At 47.0% G+C, this 27182-nt stretch overlaps 1 protein-coding gene across 2 annotated transcripts in view; it reads left to right on the top strand.

The window, feature by feature from the left end:
• Positions 1–22924: 22924 nt before the first annotated feature.
• Positions 22925–27182, top strand: part of TMEM45A (transmembrane protein 45A) — a 59276-nt gene continuing 55018 nt past the window's right edge. For both annotated transcript variants that reach the window (XR_012241774.1, XM_073616955.1), the window contains exon 1: positions 22925–23076. The gene's annotated coding sequence lies outside the window, so the exon portion shown is untranslated. The remainder of the gene's footprint in view (positions 23077–27182) is intronic.

Here is a 27182-nt window from a genome sequence, read left to right as displayed (position 1 = left end):
TTGTCTCCTTCCGTTTGCAAGTAGGAGTCATTTGTAAGTTAGATGTTTGAAAGTAGGGTCCTGCCCTATATACTCAGCAGAAATTTGGGCCTTAGGTATTGCTGTGGCCACAACACTGTAAGCCCTCACAGGGCCCTGCTGTGAAATATTAGATCAAGAATTGTAATTACATGCCCCTGTTGAACAGGAGCTGAAAAATTAGGCCTTAGGCACTGGTGCTGGTGCCACAACACTGCAACCCCTCACAGACACTCTAGTTGGAACGCAGGAATGAGCCCTGCTGCAAAGTATTGCTTCAAAAATTGTAATTACACGCCCCTGTTAGACAGGGGCAGAAAAATTGGGCCTTAGGCACTGGTGCTGGTGCCACAACACTGCAACCCCTCACAGACACTCTAGTTGGAACGCAGGAACGAGCCCTGCTGCAAAGTATTGCTTCAAAAATTGTAATTACACGCCCCTGTTAGACAGGGGCAGAAAAATTGGGCCTTAGGCACTGGTGCTGGTGCCACAACACTGCAACCCCTCACAGACACTCTAGTTGGAACGCAGGAACGAGCCCTGCTGCAAAGTATTGCATCAAAAATTGTAATTACACGCCCCTGTTAGACAGGGGCAGAAAAATTGGGCCTTAGGCACTGGTGCTGGTGCCACAACACTGCAACCCCTCACAGACACTCTAGTTGGAATGCAGGAACGAGCCCTGCTGCAAAGTATTACATCAAAAATTGTAATTACACGCCCCTGTTAAACAGGGGCTGAAAAATTGGGCCTTAGGCACTGGTGGTGGCGCCCAGAACCAAAAATGTTCTTACAAGCTATCAGCGTGATGATTGAGGAGGAAGAGGATAATTACTCAGGGATAGTCACTCAGCATCAGCATAGGCAGTCTTTGAAGGGATCTGAGATTTCAAAAAAAATTATTCGGTTACATCAGCATCAGGTGCTTGGTAGCTGGTGGTGATCCAAGACTCATTCATTTTTATGAAGGTCAGCCGATCGACCGAGTCGGTGGACAGACGCACCCTGTGATCGGTTACCACGCCTCCAGCAGCACTGAATGTGCGTTCCGAAAGAACGCTGGATGCAGGACAGGCCAGTAGCTCAATTGCATACTGTGCAAGCTCTGGCCAGTGATCCATCCTCAAGACCCAGTAACCCAGAGGATTTTCGGTGGGAAAGGTGTCCAAGTCTGATCTTGCCCCTAGGTATTCCTGCACCATATAAAACAGACGCTGGCGATGGTTGCTGGAACCGATCATACCTTGGGGCTGCGGACCAAAAAATTGTCTGAACGCATCGGTCAGATGGCCACCTTCTCCACCGCTCCTTCTTTGACTGACCGAAGCCTCAGCAACACGTTGTCCAGAAACAGGAGTTTGTAACCTCCCAGTCTCTGGGAACGCGTTGCACAGACCTTTCTGCAAGGCCTCCCGAAGATGTTTCATCCTCTGCTCCCTCTGCGATGGCAAGATAAGGTCCGCAACCTTACCCTTGTAACGTGGATCAAGGAGGGTTGCCAGCCAGTATTGGTCCTTCTCCTTGATACCACGAATACGAGGATCCTTACGCAGGCTTTGCAGGATCAGGGAGGCCATGCAGCGTAGGTTTGCTGAGGCATTCGGTCCGGAGTCCTCTGGGTCACTAAGAACGACATGGTCCGCAGCCACCTCCTCCCAGCCACGTACAAGTCCATGTGTTTCTTGGGACTGATCCCTTAAAGACTGCTGCTGATGCTGAGTGCCAGGCTCCACCTCCATACTGACACAATCTTCCTCCTCCTCCTCTTCCTCCTCGTCCTCTTCCTGTGTGATCGGCGGGCACGCAGGAACACTGTCTGGATAAAGGGGGCCTTGAGAGCTAAGGAAGTCCTCCTCTTCCTGCCTCTGTTCTGCCTCAAGTGCCCTGTCCATTATTCCACGCAGCGTGTGCTCCAACAGGTGGACAAGGGGGACAGTGTCACTGATGCATGCACTGTCACTGCTCACCATCCTCGTGGCCTCCTCGAATGGTGACAGGACAGTGCATGCATCCCTGATCATGGCCCACTGGCGTGGGGAAAAAAAACCAAGCTCCCCTGACCCTGTCCTGGTGCCATAGTCGCACAGGTACTCATTGATGGCCCTCTGCTGCGTGTGCAGCCGCTGCAGCATGGCCAACGTTGAGTTCCACCTGGTGGGCATGTCACAGATTAGGCGGTTCTTGGGCAGGTTAAACTCCTTTTGGAGGTCCGTCAGCCGAGCACTGGCATTATATGACCGGCGGAAATGCACACAGACTTTCCTGGCCTGCCTCAGGACATCCTGTAAGCCCGGGTACCTGCCCAAGAACCGCTGCACCACCAAGTTAAGGACGTGAGCCAAACAGGGCACATGGGTCATTTGTCCCTGTCGGAGGGCAGAGAGGAGGTTGGTGCCATTGTCGCAAACCACCATTCCTGCCTTAAGTTGGCGTGGCGTCAACCACCTCTGAACCTGCCCCTGCAGAGCTGACAAAACCTCTGCCCCAGTGTGGCTCCTGTCCCCCAAGCACACCAGCTCAAGCACCGCATGGCATCTTTTGGCCTGCGTACTTGCGTAGCCCCTTGAACGCCTACGGAGCACCGCTGGTTCCGAGGAAGAGGCCATAGAGGAAGAAGAAGAGGAGGGGGTGGAGGAGAGAGGTGTGTCACAATCAGCATTTTGGAGGCGTGGTGGCGGAACAACCTCCAACACTACTGCACCTTGTCCTGCATCCTTCCCAGCTGCCAGCAGAGTCACCCAATGCGCCGTGAAACTTAGGTAACGTCCCTGTCCATGCCTGCTGGACCATGAGTCAGCGGTAATATGCACCTTACCGCTGACCGCCCTGTCCAGCGAGGCATGGACATTGCCTTCCACATGCCGGTAGAGAGCCGGAATCGCCTTCCGTGAGAAAAAGTGGCGTTTGGGTACCTGCCACTGAGGAACCGCACATTCCACAAACTCACGGAAGGGGGCAGAGTCTACCAACTGAAAAGGCAGCAGTTGAAGTGCTAGCAATTTTGCCAAGCTAGCATTCGACCGCTGGGCATGTGGATGGCTGGGAGCAAACTTCTTTCGGCGGTGCAGCAGCTGGGGCAGGGAAATTTGCCTGGTACAATCTGACGTCGGTGTACCAAAAGCAGATTGCCCACAAGTACTTGGCTGTGACACACCTAATTCTACACCTTCATTCCTCTCACTGCAGGTCTCAGAGAGGACTGAAGGTCTAGTGGGGTTGGAAATCTCAGCTGATGAGGAGCAAGGAGAGATCCTCTTTGTTCTTTGGTGTGGGTCTTTTAGATACGCTTGCCAACGAACTGCATGGCAGGTCAACATATGTCTGGTCAAGCATGTGGTACCCAAGCGGGAGATGTTTTGGCCACGCGAGATACGCTTGAGACATATGTTGCAAATAGCAGCGGTGCGATCTGATGCACTCGTCTCAAAAAAGGCCCACACCAAAGAACTTTTTGAATAACGCGCAGAGACTGCAGCGCCCTGCACATGTGGAGCTTTGGGGTGTGATGCAGTCAATGTGCTGCCCTTAGGCTGGCCCCTGGAGGGCATCCTGCCTCGTTGGTGATGTGCCGCCGCCTCCTCCTCCTCCTCCTCCTCCTCCTCCTCCTCCTCCTCTCTCCTATCAGGCAGCCACGTTGAGTCAGTGACCTCATCATCCCCTCCCTCCTCATCACTGGAGCAAACCTGGCAGTATGCTGCAGCAGGGGGAGCATGACTGCCAGATTGCTGTCCTTCTTGGGCACCCCCTCTGTCCGTGCTCATGTTACTGCCTTCATCGAGCTCAGTATCGTCATCAGAGCCTTCCAAACGCTGGGCATCCTCCTGGAGCATGTACCCAACACTGTGGTCAAACAGTTCGAGGGAATCCTCATGAGGACATGGTGGAGCTAGGGAAGGAGTCACTGATGACATTGAGCTGAGGGAAGAGGCCGCTGCTTTGCCAGACAAAGCACCCTGGGCATGGGTGAGAGAGGATGAGGAGGATGAGGACGGCTTGGTCATCCACTCGACCAAGTCTTCCGCATGTTGCGGCTCAACACGGCCAGCTGCCGAAAAAAAGGCCAAGCGTGTCCCATGGCCACGTGCTGATGAGGATGCACCGTCTCCACGACCAGCACTAGACACAGAGCCTGCTTGCCCTCTCTTATTGGCTTGTGACTGTCTGCCTCTCCTTCTTGGCCTTCCAGACATACTAATGGCCTGTAGCTGCACTAAGCTGGGATAGAACACCTGTAATTTTCTTCAAGTAGCTTTATATACTGTAACCAGACAAGCCTGCCTGTCAGTAGGAAGATAACAGGAACGGATCTAGCTGAACACTGTGAGCAGGACGCACTGTACTAAATGTAAATAGTCTAGCTGCCTGACCGTGGTACTAATAGGATCAAATAGAACACCTGTAATTTTCTTCAGGTAGCTTTATATACTGTAACCAGACAAGCCTGCCTGTCAGTAGGAAGATAACAGGAACGGATCTAGCTGTACACTGTGAGCAGGACGCACTGTACTAAATGTAAATAGTCTAGCTGCCTGACCGTGGTACTAATAGGATCAAATAGAACACCTGTAATTTTCTTCAGGTAGCTTTATATACTGTAACCAGACAAGCCTGCCTGTCAGTAGGAAGATAACAGGAACGGATCTAGCTGAACACTGTGAGCAGGACGCACTGTACTAAATGTAAATAGTCTAGCTGCCTGACCGTGGTACTAATAGGATCAAATAGAACACCTGTAATTTTCTTCAGGTAGCTTTATATACTGTAACCAGACAAGCCTGCCTGTCAGTAGGAAGATAACAGGAACGGATCTAGCTGAACACTGTGAGCAGGACGCACTGCACTAAATGTAAATAGCAGGAACGGATCTAGCTGAACACTGTGAGCAGGACGCACTGCACTAAATGTAAATAGCAGGAACGGATCTAGCTGAACACTGTGAGCAGGACGCACTGCACTAAATGTAAATAACAGGAACGGATCTAGCTGAACACTGTGAGCAGGACGCACTGCACTAAATGTAAATAGCAGGAACGGATCTAGCTGAACACTGTGAGCAGGACGCACTGCACTAAATGTAAATAGCAGGAACGGATCTAGCTGAACACTGTGAGCAGGACGCACTGCACTAAATGTAAATTGCAGGAACGGATCTAGCTGAACACTGTGAGCAGGACGCACTGCACTAAATGTAAATAGTCTAGAAGATAACAGGAACGGATCTAGCTGAACACTGTGAGCAGGACGCACTGCACTAAATGTAAATAGCAGGAACGGATCTAGCTGAACACTGTGAGCAGGACGCACTGCACTAAATGTAAATAGCAGGAACGGATCTAGCTGAACACTGTGAGCAGGACGCACTGCACTAAATGTAAATAGCAGGAACGGATCTAGCTGAACACTGTGAGCAGGACGCACTGCACTAAATGTAAATTGCAGGAACGGATCTAGCTGAACACTGTGAGCAGGACGCACTGCACTAAATGTAAATAGTCTAGAAGATAACAGGAACGGATCTAGCTGAACACTGTGAGCAGGACGCACTGCACTAAATGTAAATAGCAGGAACGGATCTAGCTGAACACTGTGAGCAGGACGCACTGCACTAAATGTAAATAGCAGGAACGGATCTAGCTGAACACTGTGAGCAGGACGCACTGCACTAAATGTAAATAGCAGGAACGGATCTAGCTGAACACTGTGAGCAGGACGCACTGCACTAAATGTAAATAACAGGAACGGATCTAGCTGAACACTGTGAGCAGGACGCACTGCACTAAATGTAAATAGCAGGAACGGATCTAGCTGAACACTGTGAGCAGGACGCACTGCACTAAATGTAAATAGCAGGAACGGATCTAGCTGAACACTGTGAGCAGGACGCACTGCACTAAATGTAAATTGCAGGAACGGATCTAGCTGAACACTGTGAGCAGGACGCACTGCACTAAATGTAAATAGTCTAGAAGATAACAGGAACGGATCTAGCTGAACACTGTGAGCAGGACGCACTGCACTAAATGTAAATAGCAGGAACGGATCTAGCTGAACACTGTGAGCAGGACGCACTGCATTAAATGTAAATAGTCTAGATAGAAGATAACAGGAACGGATCTAGCTAAACTGAATACAGTGTATATATATATATGCAACACCTGGGATGCATATATATACACAATACACTGTAAGTGCAGCTAACTGACTGACTGTTCTGCCTAATCTATCTAACTCAAATCAAATGACACTGTCTCTCTCTCTCTCTATCTCTCAGCACACCGGAACACACACTACACAGGGCCGCCGTGCAGGCGGCCTTATATAGTGTGGGGTGTGTACTAAATCCCCTGAGCCATAATTGGCCAAAGCCACCCTGGCTTTGGCCAATTACAGCTCTCTCTACTGACGGCGCTGTGATTGGCCAAGCATGCGGGTCATAGTGCATGCTTGGCCAATCATCAGCCAGCAATGCACTGCGATGCCGCAGTGAATTATGGGCCGTGACGCGCCACACGAATTTAGCGCGAACGGCCCATAACGTTCGCAATTCGGCGAACGATCGAACAGCCGATGTTCGAGTCGAACATGGGTTCGACTCGAACACGAAGCTCATCCCTAATTGTTAGGGCCCAAAGTTCTGGCATTGGAGCGCTCAGATTGAATGGATCCCACTGTACCAGGCATAAAGTATCCAAACTGTATCCTAAAGACCCCTTTCACACTGGAGGCATTTTTCAGGCCATAAAATGCTAAAAATAGAGCCTGAAAAAAGCCTCAGCTGCAAACCCAGTGTGAAAGCCTGAGTGCTTTCACACTGGGGCACTGCGCTGGCAGGGCTTCACAAAAAGTCCTGCCAGCAGCTTCTTTGCAGCGGTGTAGGAGCGGTGAACACCTGCCAGCAGCCTCTCACTACCAAATGATCTGTGATTATTCCCCCTCTCGTTCACTAGCTTCTTGAACTGATGACATCGGTGGCAGCGGTATCTCTCACAGAACCGCTGATTACAGCAGCAGCTCAGGACCTGGCAATGGAGATCTCTTACAGCTGTGACCTCAGTGTAGATGTGGCAGTAGAGTCTCTCTCTATCTCTAACACCACGGTGAATGTGCCAGCAGACAGCTCTCCAATAAAGCAGCCCACCCTGGTGGTCGCCTGTCACTGTTCCCCACAAGACTGCCCCGAGATCAGGATTTGCGTTCCTTTTTTCATCTATTTCCAGCACACAGCCTCTGGCATTTGTAGTCCCACACAGTTCCACAACACTAAACCTAGTCTCTCTGGGAACTAACTACCCCACAAGTCTTTACTCCTCCCAGCAGTCCTTAGACAAGTAGGGTGTAACCATTCCAGCCAGCCAGTCATAGCTCTCCCACTCCTTCTGTTGTAGACTGGTAAATAAGTCTGGAACATGCTCATCAAGGCCAGAGTGTCCACACCAGGGCTGTCTTTAAGGCAGGCCAAAAGGGGCAGCTGCCCTGGGCCCCATCATTGTTGTGGGACCCACAGAGGCTGCCTCATATTTGCCAACTATCCCAGTTCAAATTCCCTTGTCTCTTGAAGTTTTAGTCCTGTACTGTGTCCCGATATCTCAGTGTGAAGTTCTGTTACTAATGTTGCCCAGTTCTGCCCTATTAACTCACCTGCAGACCCTGTGTTTACATGTAAATAACCTGCATTGATATGTAAATAGTGGTGGCATTAATATGTAAATAGCCACAGATCGGCCGCATTAATATGTAGAGGCGGCATCTGCATTAATATGTAGAGGCGGCATTCATATGTATATCATACCCCCCTGAGGTCATATCCACCATCGCTTCTGCTGAATGCTGCCCACTGGCGAGGTAAAGGGGCATGCTTAAAGACCAGCCTGCAACTGTGTTCATTAAGCTTAACATCAGCCTGTTCTGCAAAGGTAAGTAAATTGGAGGTGGAACCCTTTTTTTCAAAATAACATGGTGACACAGCACCATGAATTTTGGCGCATGTGAATAAGCACATCTCAGCAGATGTGTGAGGGTGTCATTAATAATACACACTGCATACGTCCCATGAGGACAACATAGGGTTGATCTTAAGGGATTATCCAATGTGGTATTACGGTGACTCTATAACAAGAAGAGCAAAGGGAGTAGCTATTGGATTTGCCAAAAGTACCCGGTTCGTATTGGAGGAAAGAATGACAGATCCGGAAGGACGATACCTCTTTTTAAGTGGTAAACTATACAATATGGAATGTTCCTTGGCAAATATTTATTGCCCTAATAAGAATCCAACAAACTTTTTGAGACAGGTTATGGGGAAATTAATGGATTTCAAAAAAGGAAATGTGATTATGACAGGAGATTTAAACTTCTGTATGGACACCAGGTTGGATAAGCGGACACAGGGGACTAGGAAGGTACAACTGAAAGCAATAAAAAGGAAATTGTTTCAATGTCAACTGCTGGACATGTAGAGAGCGCAGCACCCAAAGAGTCGGGACTATATGTTCTACTCCCCTGTGCGCGCGACATACGCAAGGATTGACTATATAGTGGTTAAACATAGGATATTGGAATGTGTGACTAAGATGAGTATCGAAATAACAACGTTGTCAGACCACTCCCCGGTGACCATGGAACTGGTGATACCTGGGGCCCAAAAACGGCCATGTTCATGGAGATTAAAAGAAGAGTTAATACGGAACATAGAGGAAGAAGAGAAAATAAAGGAAGAAATAGAACATTATTTTAAAATAAACAATACTAAGGAGGTAACAGAGGCCACACTTTGGGAGGCCCATAAGGCCTATATTAGGGGCATTTTGATTGAGATAGGATTGAGGGAAAAAAAAGGAAAGCAAAAAAAAGATGGAAGTATTAATAAAAGAAATCCATGAATTGGAACAAAGGCATAGAAAAAAGGGAGAAGGGGAGTGGTACCAGGCATTGGTGATAAAAAGAGAAGAATTAAAAGAATTACTTGAACAAAAGATGAGACAGGATTTCAATAGAGTCGCAAGGGAGAGATATGTATGGGGAAATAAAACGGGGAAACATTTGGCAAGATTGTTGAAGAAAAAAAAAACATTAAATTATTTAGAAAAAATACAGAGTATTAAGGAGGAGATGATATTTTCAACAACAAAAATAGCGAAAGTGTTCCAGAATTAAGATGGAACTCTATACTCAATAAAACAAAAAGGGCAACAAGAGATAGCTAGATCGGAAAAGATAAAAGAGATTTTAAAAAATGCCAGATTACCTCAAATAGACGATAATAAGCGTAGTATATTGGAAGCACCCATAACAGAGGAAGAGATCAATAGGGCTCTAAAAGAATCGTCAAAAGGAAAAAGTCCAGGTCCAGATGGGTATATGACCTATTATTATAAAAAATGTAAATTAAACTCGGTACCGAGACTATATTCATACATGAATGGATTAGGAACAAACTAAGAGATGGGAAGAGAAGCCTCTTGTCAATTGACGCAGAAAAAGCATTCAACAGGGTAGACCTGGGGTTTATGATGAGTACATTGGAAGCTATGGGAGTGGGCCCAAGGATGGCCGAATGGATCCAAATGTTATATAAACTCCCTACTGCAAAAGTGAAGGTTAATGGCACACTATCACCTTCGTTCGAAATGTATAATGGAACTAGACATGGGTGCCCTTTGCCACCCCTACTGTTTGTATTATCACTGGAACCTTTGTTAGCTACCATAAGGAATAGCTCAGATATAGGTGGGATAAAGATGGGAGAAGAGGAACATAAAATAGCAACTTACGCCGATGATGTACTGTTTTACATTTCTAAATCCTAGGATCACAATGCCTAATCTAATGAAGACATTGAAACATTATGGGGATTTACCCTGTTTCCCCGAAAATAAGACAGTGTCTTATATTAATTTTTGCTCCCAAAGATGCGCTAGGTCTTATTTTCAGGGGATGTCTTATTTTTCAATGAAGAAGAATACCAGCACTGTTTACCAGTATTTCTTGTACTTTAGACCCTTCAGCAGAAAAGCAGTCACCCCCTAAAGTGACACACTGGATCAGAGGGGGGGATTGAAATGGGGGGATCACTTAAAATGACACAGGGGGGATCAGAGGGGGGGAATCAATAAAAATGGCATAGGAGGATCAGAGGGGGGGATTACCATTTTAGTACCTCCTGTGCCATTTTGATTCCCCCCTTCTGATCCTCCTGTGCCGATTTGATTCCCCCCCCCTCAAATCCACCATGTGTCATTTTAAGTCATTTTAAGTCCCCCTCCCGCCACCCCTGTGCCAGTGGACAGTTTAGTCTCTCCCCCCTCCCACCTTCACCAGACATCCCCCCCTCACCTCAGTCACACAATGTGCCTGACTCCTGTGTCTGGCAGTGGCGGTGCGGGTTCTCTGATGGGCGACGTTCCCCTGCGCAACATCAGGGACGTCACTCGTCATCCAGAGAGCCCGCCGCAGCTCACTGATTTAAAGAGACCTCGCACTGCCTGAACAGCTGCAGCCAATCAGTGAGCTGCGAGGCAGCGCCTGCTGCTACGGTCCAGAGTCAGACGCCTTATTATCGTGTGGATGCCTTATGTTCGGGGGATGCCTTTTGTTCGGGGGATGCCTTATTATCGGTGGATGCCTTATTATCGGGGGATGCCTTATTATCGGGGAGGTCTTATTAGCGGGGGGATGCCTTATATTACAACGAGAGGCAAAACTGGAAGTAGGCCTTATTTTCGGAGGATGTCTTACTTTCGGGGAAACACGGTATCAAATCTAAAAATAAACCCTTCTAAATCGGAAATCCTAAATATAAAGGTAAATAAACAAGAAGAAAAGCTCTTACAGCAGGAATTCCAATTTAGCTTGAAGACAGAAATAAAATATTTAGGAATAAGACTGACATCGTCCTCTGGGAAACTATATCAGGCAAACTATATCCCACTATTACTGTATATTCTCAAGTATAGGCCGACCCGAAGCAACTAATTTTACCACGAAATATTGGGAAAACATATTGACTCGAGTATAAGCCTAGGGTGGGAAAATGCAGCAGCTACTGGGTAAACAATACCCATCTGCAGCCTCACTGTGCCCATTTGCAGTCTAATTGTGCCCATTTGCAGTCTAATTGTGCCCGTTTGCAGTCTAATTGTGTCCATCTGTAGTCTCACTGTGCCCATCTGTAGTCTCACTGTGCCCATCTGCAGCCATACCTTTCATTACTAAAACAGCGCGTGTCTCCCGCTGTGTTATGTTGTCTGTTTGGCCGTCCATTGGAACAAAGCCCCGCCTCCTCCTCGTCTGTGATAGACGGAATGCTGATACAGTTTCCCAGCATTGTATTAGTGTTCCTCTATCACAGACGAGGAGGAGGAGGCGGAGCTTTGTTACAAATGACGGCCAAACAAACTGCATAACACAGCGGGAGACACGCGCTGTTTTAGTAATGAAAGGTTCGGCTCACTCAAGCAGGGCCGGATTAACATAGGGGCTGGTGGAGCTGCAGCTCCAGGCCCCTCCCTCAATATAGGCCCATGCCAGTGGCTTGTCAATTCCTGTGTGCCTTCCTGAAGGAAGAGGAGCCCTCTGTGCACACATGGAGGAGACAAGTCAGTGCAGCCGAGTCCTGTCTCTACCGATGCCTGACCCCTATCACAGGATCTGTTCACTCACACAGATCCTCAGTGTCTGGGGGAGGGGCGCTGATGTCCTAACGAGCAGGAGCCCGGGAGGAAGGACATCTCCCATGCTGTTATGATAAGGTCAGTACATTTGTTAGGGGGATGTTGTGTAATTATTGTGCTAGGGGACAGACTGCTGCTTCCCCCCATGTAATGTGCTCTCTTGTGCCCAGTGCCCACCATGTCATGTGCCTTGCAGTGCCCCCCATGTAATGTGTTGTGCCCACCATGTCCTGTCATGTGCCTTGCAGTGCCCCCCATGTAATGTGTTGTGCCCACCATGTCATGTCATGTGCCTTGCAGTGCCCCCCATGTAATGTGCTGTGCCCACCATGTCCTGTCATGTGCATTGCAGTGCCCCTATGTAATGTGCTGTGCCCACCATGTCATGTGCATTGCAGTGCCCACTATGTAAAGTGCTGTGCCCACCATGTTATGTGCCTTGCAGTGCCCCCATGTAATGTGCTGTGCCCACCATGTTATGTCATGTGCCTTGCAGTGCCCCCCATGTAATGTGCTGTGCCCACCATGTTATGTCATGTGCCTTGCAGTGCCCCCCATGTAATGTTCTGTGCCCACCATGTCCTGTCATGTGCATTGCAGTGCCCACTATGTAAAGTTCTGTGCCCACCGTGTCATGTGCCTTGCAGTGTCCCCATGTAATGTGCTGTGCCCACCATGTCATGTCATGTGCCTTGCAGTGTCCCCATGTAATGTGCTGTGTCCACCATGTCATGTCATGTGCCTTGCAGTGCCCCCCATGTAATGTGCTGTGCCCACCATGTCCTGTCATGTGCATTGCAGTGCCCCTATGTAATGTGCTGTGCCCACCATGTCATGTGCATTGCAGTGCCCACTATGTAAAGTGCTGTGCCCACCATGTTATGTGCCTTGCAGTGCCCCCATGTAATGTGCTGTGCCCACCATGTTATGTCATGTGCCTTGCAGTGCCCCCCATGTAATGTTCTGTGCCCACCATGTCCTGTCATGTGCATTGCAGTGCCCACTATGTAAAGTTCTGTGCCCACCATGTCATGTGCATTGCAGTGCCCCCCATGTAATGTGCTGTGCCCACCATGTCATGTCATGTGCCTTGCAGTGTCCCCATGTAATGTGCTGTGCCCACCATGTCATGTCATGTGCCTTGCAGTGTCCCCATGTAATGTGCTGTGCCCACCATGTCATGTCATGTGCCTTGCAGTGTCCCCATGTAATGTGCTGTGCCCACCATGTCATGTCATGTGCCTTGCAGTGTCCCCATGTAATGTGCTGTGCCCACCATGTCATGTCATGTGCCTTGCAGTGCCCCCCCATGTAATGTGCTGTGCCCACCATGTCATGTCATGTGCCTTGCAATGCCCCCCCATGTAATGTGCTGTGCCCACCATGTCATGTCATGTGCCTTGCAGTGCCCCCATGTAATGTGCTGTGCCCACCATGTCATGTGCCTTGCAGTGCCCCCCCATGTAATGTGCTGTGCCCACCATGTCATGTCATGTGCCTTGCAGTGCCCCCCCCATGTAATGTGCTGTGCCCACCATGTCATGTCTTGTGCCTTGCAGTGCCCTCCATGTAATGTGCTGTGCCCACCATGTCATGTGCCTTGCAGTGCCCCCCATGTAATGTGCTGTGTCCAGTATGTCATTTGCTATACGTTGCAGTGCCCACCATGTAATGCGCTGTGCTGAACAATGTCATGTGCTGTGCATTGCATTGCCCTTCATGTGATGTGCAGTGCCCACTATGTCATGCTGTGCCTTGCAGTGCCCACCATGTCATGTGCAGTTCCTAACATGTAATGTGCAGTTGCATTTCCCACCATGAAACGTGCTATGCCATGCAGTGCCCACCATGTAATGTTATGTGCCATTCAGTGCCCACCATGTAATGCGCTGTGCCCACCATGTCATGTGCCTTGCAGTGCCCCCCATGTAATGTGCTGTGTCTAGTATGTCATTTGCTGTACATTGCAGTGCCCACCATGTAATGCGCTGTGCTGACCATGTCATGTGCTGTGCATTGCATTGCCCTTCATGTGATGTGCAGTGCCCACTATGTCATGCTGTGCCTTGCAGTGCCCACCATGTAATGTGCAGTGCCCACCATGTCATGTGCTGTGCCTTGCATTGCCCACCATGTAATGTGCAGTGCCCACCATGTCATGTGATGTGCCATCCAGTGCCAACCATGTCATGTGCAATGCCCACCATGTCATGGCTGTGCCTTGCAATGCCCACTATGTAATTTGCAGTGTCCACCATGTCATGTGCTGTGCCATACAGTGATCCCACCATGTAATGTGCAGCGCCCACCATGTCATGTGCACTTCCCACCATGTCATGTGCTATGCTGTGCCCACCCTGCCATGTGCTGTGCCCAGCATGTAGTGTGTTGTGCCCACTGTGTAATGTGCTGTGCTGTTCAACAGTGCCCACCATGTCATGTGCAGTTCCTAACATGTAATGTGCAGTTGCATTTCCCACCATGAAACGTGCTATGCCATGCAGTGCCCACCATGTAATGTGTTGTGCCCACCATGTAATGTTATGTGCCATTCAGTGCCCACCATGTAATGTGCTGTGCCCACCACGTCATGTGCTGTGCCATGCAGTGCCCACCATGTAATGCGCTGTACCCACCATGTAATATGCTGTGTCATGCAGTGCCCACCATGTCATGTGCAGTGCCCATCATGTAAATTGCTGTGCAGTGCCCACCATGTCATGTGCTGTGTTGTGCCCACCATGTCATGTGCTGCACCATGCAGTGCCTACCATGTAATATGCTGTACTCACCATGTAATGTGCTGTACATTGTCCACCATGGCATGTGCCGTGCAGTACCCACAATGGAATGTTGTATGCAGGGCTCATCATGTCATGTGTGGTGTCCGCCATTTAATGTGCTGTGCTCAAAATGTAATGTGCTGTGCTGTGTCATGCAGTGCCCACCTTGTCATGTGCTGTGCAGTGCCCACCATGCTATGTGCAGTACCCACTATATAATGTGTTGTGCCCACCATATAATGTTCTGTGCAGTGCCCACTTGTAATGTCCAGTGCCCACCATGTAATGTGCTCAGCTGTGCCTGCCATGTCATGTGCTGTGCCCACCATATAAGGTCCTGTGCCCACTGTGTGCATGAGCTGTGCCCACCATGAAATGTGTTGTGTTGTGCAGTACCAACCATGTTATGTGCTGTGCCCACCATATAATGTACTGTGCTGTATTGGGCAGTGCCAACCGCGTAATGTGCTGTGCCCGCCATTAAATGTGCTGTATCCACCATGTAATGTGTTGTGCCAACCATGTGATGTACTGTGCCATACCCCCCCTCCCGTGTAATGTACTATGCTGTGCCCCCCACAGACTCACCCCCTCACTCCCACCCCCCTCTCTCTCTTATCCCCTCTCTTTCACCCTGTTCTCTCTCTCACCCCCTTCACCCCCTACCACCCTCTCTCTCTTTCACCCTCTCTCTATTCCCATCTCTCTCTCTCTCTCTCTCTCTCTCTCTCTCTCTCTCTCTCTCTCTCTCTCTCTCTCTCTCTCTCTCTCTCTCCCCCCCCTCTCTTTCTCTCTCCCCCCCCTCTCTCTCTCTTTAATTTAAATTTCACAAAAAATTGTTTGCGTTTTCATTTTATTTATTTTCATAAAAAGGCCCACCAACATCCTTAGCACCAGGCCCATGATGCTCTTAATCTGGGCCTGCACTCAAGTATAAGCCGAGGGGGGGGGGGGTTTCAGCCTAAAAAATGGGCTGAAAAACTCAGCTTATACTCGAGTATATACGGTATTCCACCGCAATACAGGGCACTGGAGGAAAACACACATGTTTTGACACGTAAGGTACTTAGGATTTGGGATCTAATACATTAACAAAATAAATGGAAATATAACTCACCACTAATATCACTTAAAGAAAGGAATTATTTTATACCGGGTAAAGGGAAACTATTTGGGGATTGGATTAAACATGAGACTGCACAATTAAAAGATATAATGGTAGATGGGAAAATACACACATTTCAAGAACTAAAACACAAGACAGAAATTATGATTAATGAATGGTGGAACCTCCAGCTTTGTTAGTACGCTACCTCAACCAATAAATTAAGCTGAAGATCTTATGCCGCTAGAGCGGCTAAGTCTGGCATCAAGCACAAAAAATGGGATATCACAGATTTATAAAATCTTGCTGGCAGTGGATGGGTCCCTGCCATATATAAAAAAATGGGAAAAAGAACTAGGAGCTAGAAGTAATAAATTAAAATTGGAAAAAAATATGACACTGGTACATGCCTCGGCAGTTGACTCTAATACAGTAGAGATGAACTATAAATGTTTATCAAGGTGGTATCAAGGCTGATAAAGTAAGTAAGTACCAACCAGAGAAATCACCACTCTGTTGGAGGGAATGTCAGGTAGTGGGAACAATGGCCCATATATGGTGGGATTGACCATAAATTAAAAACTACTGTAAAGAGATTATACAGTTAATAAAATACATTACTAATAAGGAAATCCCAGAGGATCCATGGATGTCCTTACTTCATGTTACCAACCAATTACCTTCAGAAGTCACATTAGTGAAATGATGTCCACCTATGTGCAATCTAAGTGTCACATGATGGATACTCAGCCAAGATAAAGGTACCCAAAATGAAAGGAAGGGACTATAGTGAAGTACCGTTTGCCAAAGAATTTATTGCGCATAAAAAATGGATACTTACAAGAGGCAAGATAAAATCAGGCATAAAAAAACAGAGAGCCGTGAGTACAAAAATGCAGTTAATGGCGTGCGTTCCACAGAAACCGGAAGTGAAGTCAGAAGAACTAATGAACCGGAAATTACGTCTACACGTTTCACCCTCCCACAGGGTGTCATAAAGGACAGTGACACCCTATGGGAGGGTGAAACGCGTAGACGTAATTTCCGGTTCCTTAGTTCTTCTGACGTCACTTCCGGTTTCGGTGAAACGCATGCCATTAACAGCGTTTTTGTACTCACAGCTCTCTGTTTTTTATGCCTGATTTTATCTTGCCTCTTGTAAGTATACATATTTTATGCGCAATAAATTCTGTGGGTACCTTTATCTTGGCTGAGTATCCATAACAAGGGAGATCTAACTGATAATCTGATATTAAAGCTGCCATTCCTGGCCACCATTAACAAGCCTGAAGTGACCCCTAGACTGAAAAGCTGGGGGTCCATTCCATTCTTTGAGTGGGGACACAGGAGGGGGTGTTTGGCACACCTTGAAAATTCTGGAGCACTTTGCACTTTCTTTGGATTGGAGCATTACAGTTACTTCATATGGACATTCACTTTTTATCATTTTTTTCATCATATTCATTAATGTTATGTTTGCTAGCTCTATAGTTTATATCTTATTGTATTTTGTCAAGTGAATAGCACTTTGTGCACAGCAGCTGCACCTGACATTTTATTTTTATTTTTTATTTCATTTTCATATTTGTTACATCATTAGCGTGATATATTTAGAATATATTTGTTCACAGTTATGCACATTGACTTTTTCTGTTATTTTGTCCTATTTGTTGTTTGCTTCACATAAATAAAAAAAAATCTTCCAAGTTGCAAATCCTCAAATAATCCATGTTAATTCCATTTTGTGAGGCAAAAAAACACGAAAAATGCCAAGAGGGGGTGAATACTTTTGCCAGGCACTGTATATCTAAATCTTTTTGTGACAGATATGCCCCGTACACACGGTCGGACTTTGTTCGGACATTCCGACAACTAAATCCTAGGATTTTTTCCGACAGATGTTGGCTCAAACTTGTCTTGCATACACACGGTCACACAAAGTTGTTGGAAAATCCGATCGTTCTAAACGCAGTGACGTAAAGCACGTACGTCGGGACTATAAAGGGGGCAGTGGCCAATAGCTTTCATCTCTTTATTTATTCTGAGCATGCGTGGCACTTTGTCCGTCGGATTTGTGTACACACGATCGGAATTTCCGACAACGGATTTTGTTGTCGGAAAATGTTATATCCTGCTCTCAAACTTTGTGTGTCGGAAAATCTGATGGAAAATGTGTGATGGAGCCCACACACGGTCAGAATTTCCGACAACAAGGTCCTATCACACATTTTCCGTCGGAAAATCCGACCGTGTGTACAGGGCATTAGAGTACCTCTGCCCTGTCTTTGTCATTATTTCACATGCACAGTGCCAGATATCTAGGTCTGTGCTGCTGTATGTATGCAGTGGTCACCTTGCTGTATAGTAAGTGAACCTGTTTGTTGCAATAGAGTTTATACACTGCTCTTGTTATTTTAGAAACTACTAGGGAGGGCTTAAAGTGCAGAATAGATAGGCTGACTATGTGTTCCAGTGTTACACCACATTTCCTGCCGGTGAGAAGTCCATTCCAAGCTGGTTGGACAACAGTTGGAGAATACCCCGTAACTGCTGATCCGGTCTTCAGGTTTCCAACACAAAGACAGATGCCACATCATCCTCAGGAGCCCCTGCAACTGAACCTTGCTGCAACATTCATCTGGAAGTATCTCTATTAATTTCTATATTGTATATACCTGGGTATATGTGTACAATTCCACCAGGACTCCTACCGGGCCCTTTGCTGATAATACCCAATGCGTACAGTGGATGTGGGTACTATTATTAATCTTTCGTTATGTAAAGTTTGTATTATTTACATACTGGTGTGCATCTACTGTATGCACTTATGGTTAACGTTACATGCGGGTTGTATTCGTTTTTCTGCCTCCAATTACTTTGATTAGATTACTAGTTTATTTCCCAGGAAGGGAATGCTCTTTGTTCACAGAGGCCCTGCTATTCTGTAGTTCTAAAATCTCATAAGCAATATATTATTTTAGGAACCATTCTCATCCAATAGCAGCAACAGCCCTGAAGAAAGGGGAGTCCATTCCCCCAAAATGCGTTGGCTTAATGTACATGTTTACACCTACAATAAACGTCTTTTGAACCAGTGATCAAAAGTAGCAGTTTTCTTGACACCAAGCGCTCCTTCTTTCCTACCCCCTGTCCTTGGTGGAAGCACTGTCAACTTTTTTTTATCCAACCCACTTTTCCACTTAGTGAGAGTTCTGGTTCTGTCATTTATCTATAGGTTTAGTGCAATATCCTGTTTGGAGAGGGCCATTTCTCATAGTCCCCCCAAAAAAGGGTTACATTTGGAGTTTCCTGAAAAGATGATGAACAAAGAAGGGTGGCTGGTAAGAGAAAGGACTAGAAAGCCAGAGTGGAATTATCTACAGTTGTGAAATAGCGTTCTCCCCATCTTGTCTCAGTTGGTCCTCAAGTTGTAACTAACCGCTACTCTTTGTCAGAAATACAGCTTCTACTCTCAAATTTGATTTGAGTGACCCAAAGTTGCCAAAGGTCTGGAACAAGAAACTGACAGAGAGGTGTTCTGTTCAGATGATATGGATGTAGGCTTTGCTAAGAATGCTCAAAACACTTTTAGACTAACTGATGTTACTCCCTTTAGAGAGAGACCCCAGAGGACAGCACCAAAAGATGAGGATGAGCTACGACAGACATTACATTAGATGAAAGACCAGAGGGTCATTGTGAATAGTAAGAGTTCCTATGTGTGGCAGACTGCTTGGCACTCCGCTAGGGTGCTTCCACCAAGATACAGATTTCTCCAATCTGGAACCAGGAACCAGGTATTATAGCTGAATATGGCACCCAAGAACTAGACGACACTAACTTAGGTGCAAACTGGAACTGACTTTATTGTAAATTCACGCAGAATATATACCACACAAAATCAGGTAATTTATTGGCTTGGTCGCATTACCCTAAACAATGCAAACTGTAAACAGTAAGATACTTAACATATCTAAGGAACAGCCAACATAAACAGTAATCTAATTAAACAATAAGCTAATTAACAAGTAGTCACCTAGACAAGTCTAGGTGACTCGGGTCACTGCCCACCCAGACAATGATTTAAATGATCAGAGATCCCACCCCACCTCAGACTGTCCAGCAACAGTCTACAACAGTCTATGAGACCAAACTTTTAGGCTAGGTTCACATTATTGCAAAGAGCGCTGGTCGGAGTGTTCTGAAGTAGGGTCCTTCCTCCTGTCAGAGCACAGCTCAGCAGGGGAGATCGCTATATTAACTTCGCATAGTTAGTACAGCGTCTCTTACCGGAGCTGACAGTCTTTTTTCGTTCAACCCAGCAGGTGTGTACATAGTGTGTGCCAGACTTAACCACTTCAGCCCCGGAAAGGATTTACCCCCTTAAAGAGGGAGTCCACCTAAAAAGAAAAAAAAATATTAAAAGCCAGCAGCTACAAATACTGTAGCTGCTGACTTTTAATAAATGGACACTTACCTGTCCTGGAGTCCAGCGATGTCGGCAGCCGAAGCCTATCAATCGCTCGGCTCTCAGCTGCTGCTGCCGCCATTCTCTGTGAGGGAATCAGGAAGTGAAGCATTGCGGCTTCACTTCCCGGTTCCCTACTACGCGTCCTAAGTGGTCCCCACTATCTCCTGGGACCTGTGTGTTTCCCAGGAGACAGCGGGGGGGGGGGGGGGGGGTGCGGGAGTCTATTCCAGGAAGTGGGTGCAAATACTTGTAGTAGACAGGTATCTGCACCCCCCTGAAAGGTGCCAATTGTGGCACCGGATCGGGGAGGAATCAGATGAGCGGAAGTTCTACTTTTGGGTGGAACTCCGCTTTAATGTCCAGGCCATTTTTTTGCGATACGGCACTGCATCACTTCAACTGAAAATTGCGCGGCCGTGCGACGCTGTACCCAGACAAAATTGATGTCCTTTTTTTCCCCACAAATAGAGCTTTCTTTTGGTGGTATTTGATCACCTATGTGGGTTTTATTTTTTGCGCTATAAACAAAAAAATACTGACAATTTTGAAAAAAAAAAACCTGTATTTTTTACTTTCTGCTATAATACATATCCAGAAAAATATATAAAAAATCTAATTTATTCATCAGTTTAGACCAATATGTATTCTTCTACATATTTTTGGTATTTTTGGTATTATAGCATCTACAAACTATGGGATAGATTTATGGACTTTTATTTATTTTTTATTGTTTTTACTGGTAATGGTGGTGATCTGCGATTTTTGTGGGACTGCGACATTGCGGCGGACAGATCTGACCCCAAGTGACACTTTGTGGGTGCTAAAAAAAAGCACTGATCAATGTATAAATGACACTGGCAGGGAAGGGGTTAACACTAGGGGGGGTAAAGGGGTTCCCTGGGTGTGTTCTAACTGTGTGAGGGATGGGCATACTGGGGCTGTCTCATACAGTATCTACCTGTATCTCATACAGGTATGTCGGTTCACGCAGTCGGGCCTCCCTGCTCCAGTATATATGCGGTGGGCGGTCCGGAAGTAGTTAAATGTGCAGTTGTTAGGTGGGGGCCAGATAGGCCTCTCTGGAGAGATGAGTTTTCAGGGATCGTCTGAAAGTGGACAGAGTAGGAGATAGTCGAACAGATTGGGGTAGGGAGTTCCAGAGGATGGGAGAGGCTCTGGAGAAGTCCTGGAGGTGAGCATGGGATAAGGTGACAAGGGAACAAGCAGGAGGTCTTGGAAGGAATGAAGAGAACAATTTGGTTGATATTTTGAGACTAGGTTAGTAATGTAGCTGGAGGCAGAGTTGTGGATGTCTTTGTAAGTTGTTGTTAGTATATTGAATTTAATTTGTTGGGTGAGCGAAGCCAGTGGAGGGATTGGCAGAGAGGGGTAGCAGACACTGAGCGGTTTGTAAGGTGGATGAGCCTGGCAGCGGCCTTCATGATGGACTGAGTAATTGATGGGCACAGTGGCAGGAATTGATGGGTACAGTAGCTGCGTTTGATGGCACAATGGCGACAATTTATGGGTACAGTGGCTGTGTTTGATGGCACAGTGGCTGCGTTTGATGGGCACAGTGGCTGCGTTTGATGGGCACAGTGGCTGCACTTAATGGGCACAGTGGCTGCGTTTGATGGGCACAGTGGCTGCACTTAATGGGCACAGTAGCTGCATTTGATGGGCACAGTGGCTGCATTTGATGGGCACAGTAGCTGTGTTTGATGGGCACAGTGGCTACGTTTGATGGGCACAGTGGCTGCATTTGATGGGCACAGTAGCTGCGTTTGATGGGCACAGTGGCTGCATTTGATGGGCACAGTAGCTGCGTTTGATGGGCACAGTGGCTGTGTTTGATGGGCATAGTGGCTGCACTTAATGGGCACAGTAGCCGTGTTTGATGGGCACAGTAGCTGCATTTGATGGGCACAGTAGCTGCATTTGATGGGCACAGTGGCTGCGTTTGATAGGCACAGTGGCTGCGTTTGATGGGCACAGTGACTGCACTTAATGGGCACAGTAGCCGCGTTTGATGGGCACAGTAGCTGCATTTGATGGGCACAGTGGCTGCGTTTGATGGGCACAGTGGCTGCGTTTGATAGGCACAGTGGCTGCGTTTGATGGGCACAGTGGCTGCGTTTGATGGGCACAGTGGCTGCCTTTGATGGGCACAGTGGCTACGTTTGATGGGCACAGTGGCTGCGTTTGATGGGCACTGTGGCTACGTTTGATGGGCACAGTAGCTGCGTTTGATGGGCACAGTGGCTGTGTTTGATGGGCACAGGGGCTGCACTTAATGAGCACAGTAGCTGCGTTTGAAGGGCACAGTAGCTGCATTTGATGGGCACAGTAGCCGCGTTTGATGGGCACAGTGGCTGCGCTTAATGGGCACAGTAGCCGCGTTTGATGGGCACAGTAGCTGCATTTGATGGGCACAGTAGCTGCGTTTGATGGGCACAGTGGCGGCGTTTGATGGGCACAGTGGCTGCATTTGATGGGCACAGTGGCTGCAATTGATGTTTGAAAACATTTGAAGCACCAGCCGCCACTGGGGATGTACCATTTTTTTCCCCTTGACATCCACTACACTTTGGGAATAGCTGTTCCTCTCTCCCATGTCAAAGACCAGGGGAGGAAATGCTTATCTCCTTCCTAGGCGTAGTCCAGCCTCCCTCTCTATTGCAGAAAGTACATTGACTTCTCTATCCTGAAAACAGTCTTTTTCCAGCTTGCGCCAAACTTTAGCTCACCTGCAGTACCTAATACCTGCCACTAGGGGGTGAAAGACGTACACGTGGAATGTATGGACAATACAACTGACAGCAGAGAGAGCCAATCAGTGACTAGAGCCGCGTCCCGCCCTGTGTTTCTTATACCAATGTCTGGTGCCGATCACATAGAGCTACTGGACTGGAGTGTTAGAAGCGATGCTTTGAGATCTGTGATTTGATCTCCTGGAGGATCGTGTGTGTATGGTGGTGAGAATTCCATCTCTGATCACAGATCTCCCCAACACTCAGCGCAGAGTTGGTAAGTAAATGATTGCATGTCATAGATGACAGTCATCATAGTCAGTCTACCTTCCATATCTCAGGTCATTATCCTCTGCATTCACTTTCTGATTTCCTGGCTCAGTGTATGAAAAGTTTTCCTTTCTTTATGTTTTGTAGCTTCCATACATTTAGGCAAAGCTCCCAACTGTCCCTGATTTTGAGGGACTGTCCCTGATTTGGAGCAATGTCCCTCTGTCCCTTATTAGTCCCTCATTTTGGTCTGATCTATATAGTTGTGTATAAAATGCACTTTTTATCTTTCAAAAAATATTTCCCAGTGCTAAACCTTTCATCTAAATTCTAAATTGCCGCATTTGTAAATTTTAAAAGCCAAAATAAAGGAATAGTAATGGTAAATAAAAGCCCTTGTAGATTTAATTAAACCTTTTTTTCTTGGTTAATTCTCCATTAAGGGGGTGTGGCAGGGGGCGTGTCCTATCCCTACATACGTTTGCCAGTAGGTGTCCCTCATTCCCATCTCAGAATGTTGGGAGGTATGGATTTAGGGCTCATTCACATCATCTGCATGGATCTTCAGAAATCAGCGCAATGCCACTTATAAGACAAGTAATGTAACAACCGATCGCACCGCCGCTACAAAACCGACACCAGCGTGCACGCATTTCTATCGTTCGGATTGGTGGGAATGATGTCCTGATCATAAGTTTTAGAAATTCTCCATGAACGTTAAGTTTGGATTTGCGCTTCTTCATTGCTGTATGTTTACAGACGTTGTCATGTCATGAATTTACATGCATTAAAGTGGTAATAAAATTGAAATGATTTTTTGCCTTAAAGTGTAAGTTCACTTTTTCAGAAGAAATGAAGAGGTGACCTAACACTGGATAGCCTCCCCACCCCCACAGTCCTCGCTGTACTTTCCTCCATAGGTGATGAGCTCTCAGTACCCGTGTAGTGGTCCTGGGATTTAAAACCTCTCTACTCCCTCTTTTTTTTTTTCTACAGGACTTCTGAGACAGATCAGAGCAGTTCTGATTGGCCAGTGCTGGCACAGAGCATTGTTCTGATCTGTCCTGGAAGCACTGCAGAAAGAAGAGGCAGAAGAGAGAGGGCTTCAAATCCCTGGACCACCACACAGCTCGTCACCCACGAAGGTAAGTACAACGGGGACCAGGGGGTTGGGAGGTGTGTAGGGTGTTGGTTAACCCTTTCATTTTTTTTGGAAAAGGTAAACTAACCCTTTAAAAGAGAAGTTTGGCTAAAGGTTTTTTGGCCATACTCCTCCTCTGAGTCTTAGAATTTCACTTGCTTTTGCTCTCCTGTGACCCAGAATCTGCCTACAGTGGGCTAAAGCCAGTGTCAGCGGATGTCACAGAGCCGCTCTGGAAGGATCCCAACCATATTGCCGGGATCCACCTAAATGCCAGATTGGCAGTTAGCTCAGTCTCTCAGCGTGGCTCTGAAAGCCGAAGCCAGCTGCTCCCGCCCCCTCGCCAGAGAATGCTGGAGGGGCAGAGCGGTGACTGACAGTCGCTGCTCTCTGCTCTGGGAAGATCAACAACTGAACCATCAGAGTCCATTCACACTTGTGCGACTTAACATCGGCTTTGGTGCGACCTTGGATGAGTACCACTCTGTTAGGACTTTATGTGAATGTTTTGTTTGTGCTCTACAAAGTCATTAGACATGTGCAGAACGGAAACATTTGATTCCTTTCATTTGTTTTTTGTTTTTTTTTTCTAACGAATTCCAAATTTTTAGAATGATTTGAAATGGCATCAGTTGAAAATTGATTGACTGATTCAAATTCTGTGTGAAGAATAGCTGGTTATTAGGGAGCGGGTCGGGATGTCCTGAACAACTGATGACTCAGCTGTCAGCGGGTTTCCCCACTGACAGTTGAATGTAAAAAAAAGAATGGCAGCCATTAAAAATAAATGAAAAATATGGCGTGGGGTCCCCCTCCCTAATGCATACCATTCTCTTCAGGTCTGGTATGGATTTTAAGGGGAACCCCATGCCAAAATGTAAAAAAAACGGTGTGGGGTCCCTCCCCCCAGATCCATACCAGACCCTTATCCGAGCATGCAGCCTGGCGGGCAAGGAAAGGGGGGAACTCCATGCCATTTTTTTTTTTTACATTTTGGTGTGGGGTTCCCCTTAAAATCCATACGAGAACTGAAGGGCCTGGTATGCATTGGGCGGGGACCCCACGCTGTTTTTTTTTCATTTTTTTTTTTTTTTTTTTTCATTGCCGGCATTCTTTTTACAAGTTGCACCCAAACGACATCTATATCGTGCAGGTGCGTCTTTCATGCGACTTTTGAGGGTTTACATTGAGGTCTATGGACCTCAAGTCACATGAAAGTCAGATCAAAGTAGTGCAGGAACTAATTTGAAGTCGTACCGATTTGAACGGTTATCATACGGAAACATGGGGTTCCACTTGTCATGCGACTTTGGGGTCCATGACACGTTGCAGAAGTCTGAATGGGGCCTGAGCAGTAATGTAATCGCTCAGTTCTGGGGCTTAGAGCTGCAGTGTGGAGATGAGTATTTATGTTTGTTTTTTCTATCAGCTTCACAGTTTTCCTTTACTGCATTCTATGCATTAGAATAAAAAAGTCCCGCTACTTGTCCTTGTTTTCTTTTCTTCAGCTTTTATACTTTGTTTTATTTTCACCAGTGGATCCTGCCTATAACACAGTTCCTGTCCTATGGTGATGTTCACGCACTGTACTGTACTATGGAGCATTGTTACCCTCCTAAGACAGGAAGTGTGTTAGGACTACAACACACCTCCCTCTTACTATCTCCATACCATAGGGGGAGGTGTTCTGTAGACCTAACATAGTCCTGTCCTAGGATAACGCTGCTTCTCCATAGATGTAGTACAGTGTGTGAGCGTTATCACCATAGGAAAGGAAGTGTGTTATTGAGAGGATCACCGGGTGACAATAAACAGTTCTTGCAATAACTCTGCAGAATGAATGGGATAGAACCGGATTTGTGACAGGCTGGGCATTCAAAGTCTAAATCAGGGGGTCTCCAAACTGTGGCCCGGGGGCCAGATGCGGCCCCCTTTGCTTGCTTTTATCTGACCCTTGGGGCACTATTTTTATCCACTAAAACCAACAATGGGGCATAATTCCCCCTACTGACACCAACGAAGGAGCAGAATTCCTCTCAATGACACCAAAAATGGAGCAAATTTCTCCCAATGACACTAACAATGGGGCCCGATGACTCCAACAATGGGGAGCTATTCCTCTCTCGGACACCAATGATGGGGCACAATTCCTCCCACTGACACTAAAGATGGGGCATTGTTTTATTGCCACTGACATCAGGACCTTTTCTACTCCCAATGCCCACAGTCTGGCCCCCCCTTAAATCTGAAGGTCAGTAAACTGGCCTTTTGTTTGGAAAGTTTGGAGAACCCTGATCTAAATGGAACAAGTAAAGCCTGGTACACATGGGCTGAAATCAGTTGACTTTCGGCCCATGTCTGTTTCACAACCGGCTTCTGTCGACCGGGCATGCTGGAAAACCAGCGTCCAACCAGCGCTGGCAGCAGTGCCGGGACAAGGTCATCTAGAGTCCAGGGAGAGCATGCCAAATTGCGCCCCCCCAAGATGTATGAGCATTGTGTGTCAGCAAAAATCCCCCCCGCACTAATCTGCATGCTTACTCCTAAGCATAAATCCCCCCTCCCCCCAGTACAAATCCACCCCCCTACTGACAACCCCCTTCCCAGCACCTCTTTGCCTCCCATCCCTCCCAGCTCAAATCCTCTCATTCCGCATATTCTTCCAGCACAATTACCCCCCCCCTCCCCCCCAAAAAAAAAAAAAAAACACTCTATTTGAAACTTGGTGAAAAGCACTTTTATTTGTTTTCTTCCTTTTTTTTTTTTTATCTGGTGATCTGGCCAGTAACGTACTTCCTCTCTGAAGCCGGCCATAGATGGTTTGAATCCAGTACAAACCCTGCTGAACCGGCCGAGAATCGAACCATCTATTGGCAGGCTGATCGTACCCAAGTCGATCCATCCAGCATGTTGAATTTTTATATGTGATTAAATGTTCTCCCGACAGGGACGACTCTCCTAGCTTCTCCAAC

The sequence above is a fragment of the Aquarana catesbeiana genome, linkage group LG02 (assembly GCF_042186555.1).
Source record: "Aquarana catesbeiana isolate 2022-GZ linkage group LG02, ASM4218655v1, whole genome shotgun sequence".
In the NCBI taxonomy this organism is placed as follows: domain Eukaryota; kingdom Metazoa; phylum Chordata; class Amphibia; order Anura; family Ranidae; genus Aquarana; species Aquarana catesbeiana.
This window is presented reverse-complemented; position numbering and strand designations above follow the sequence as displayed.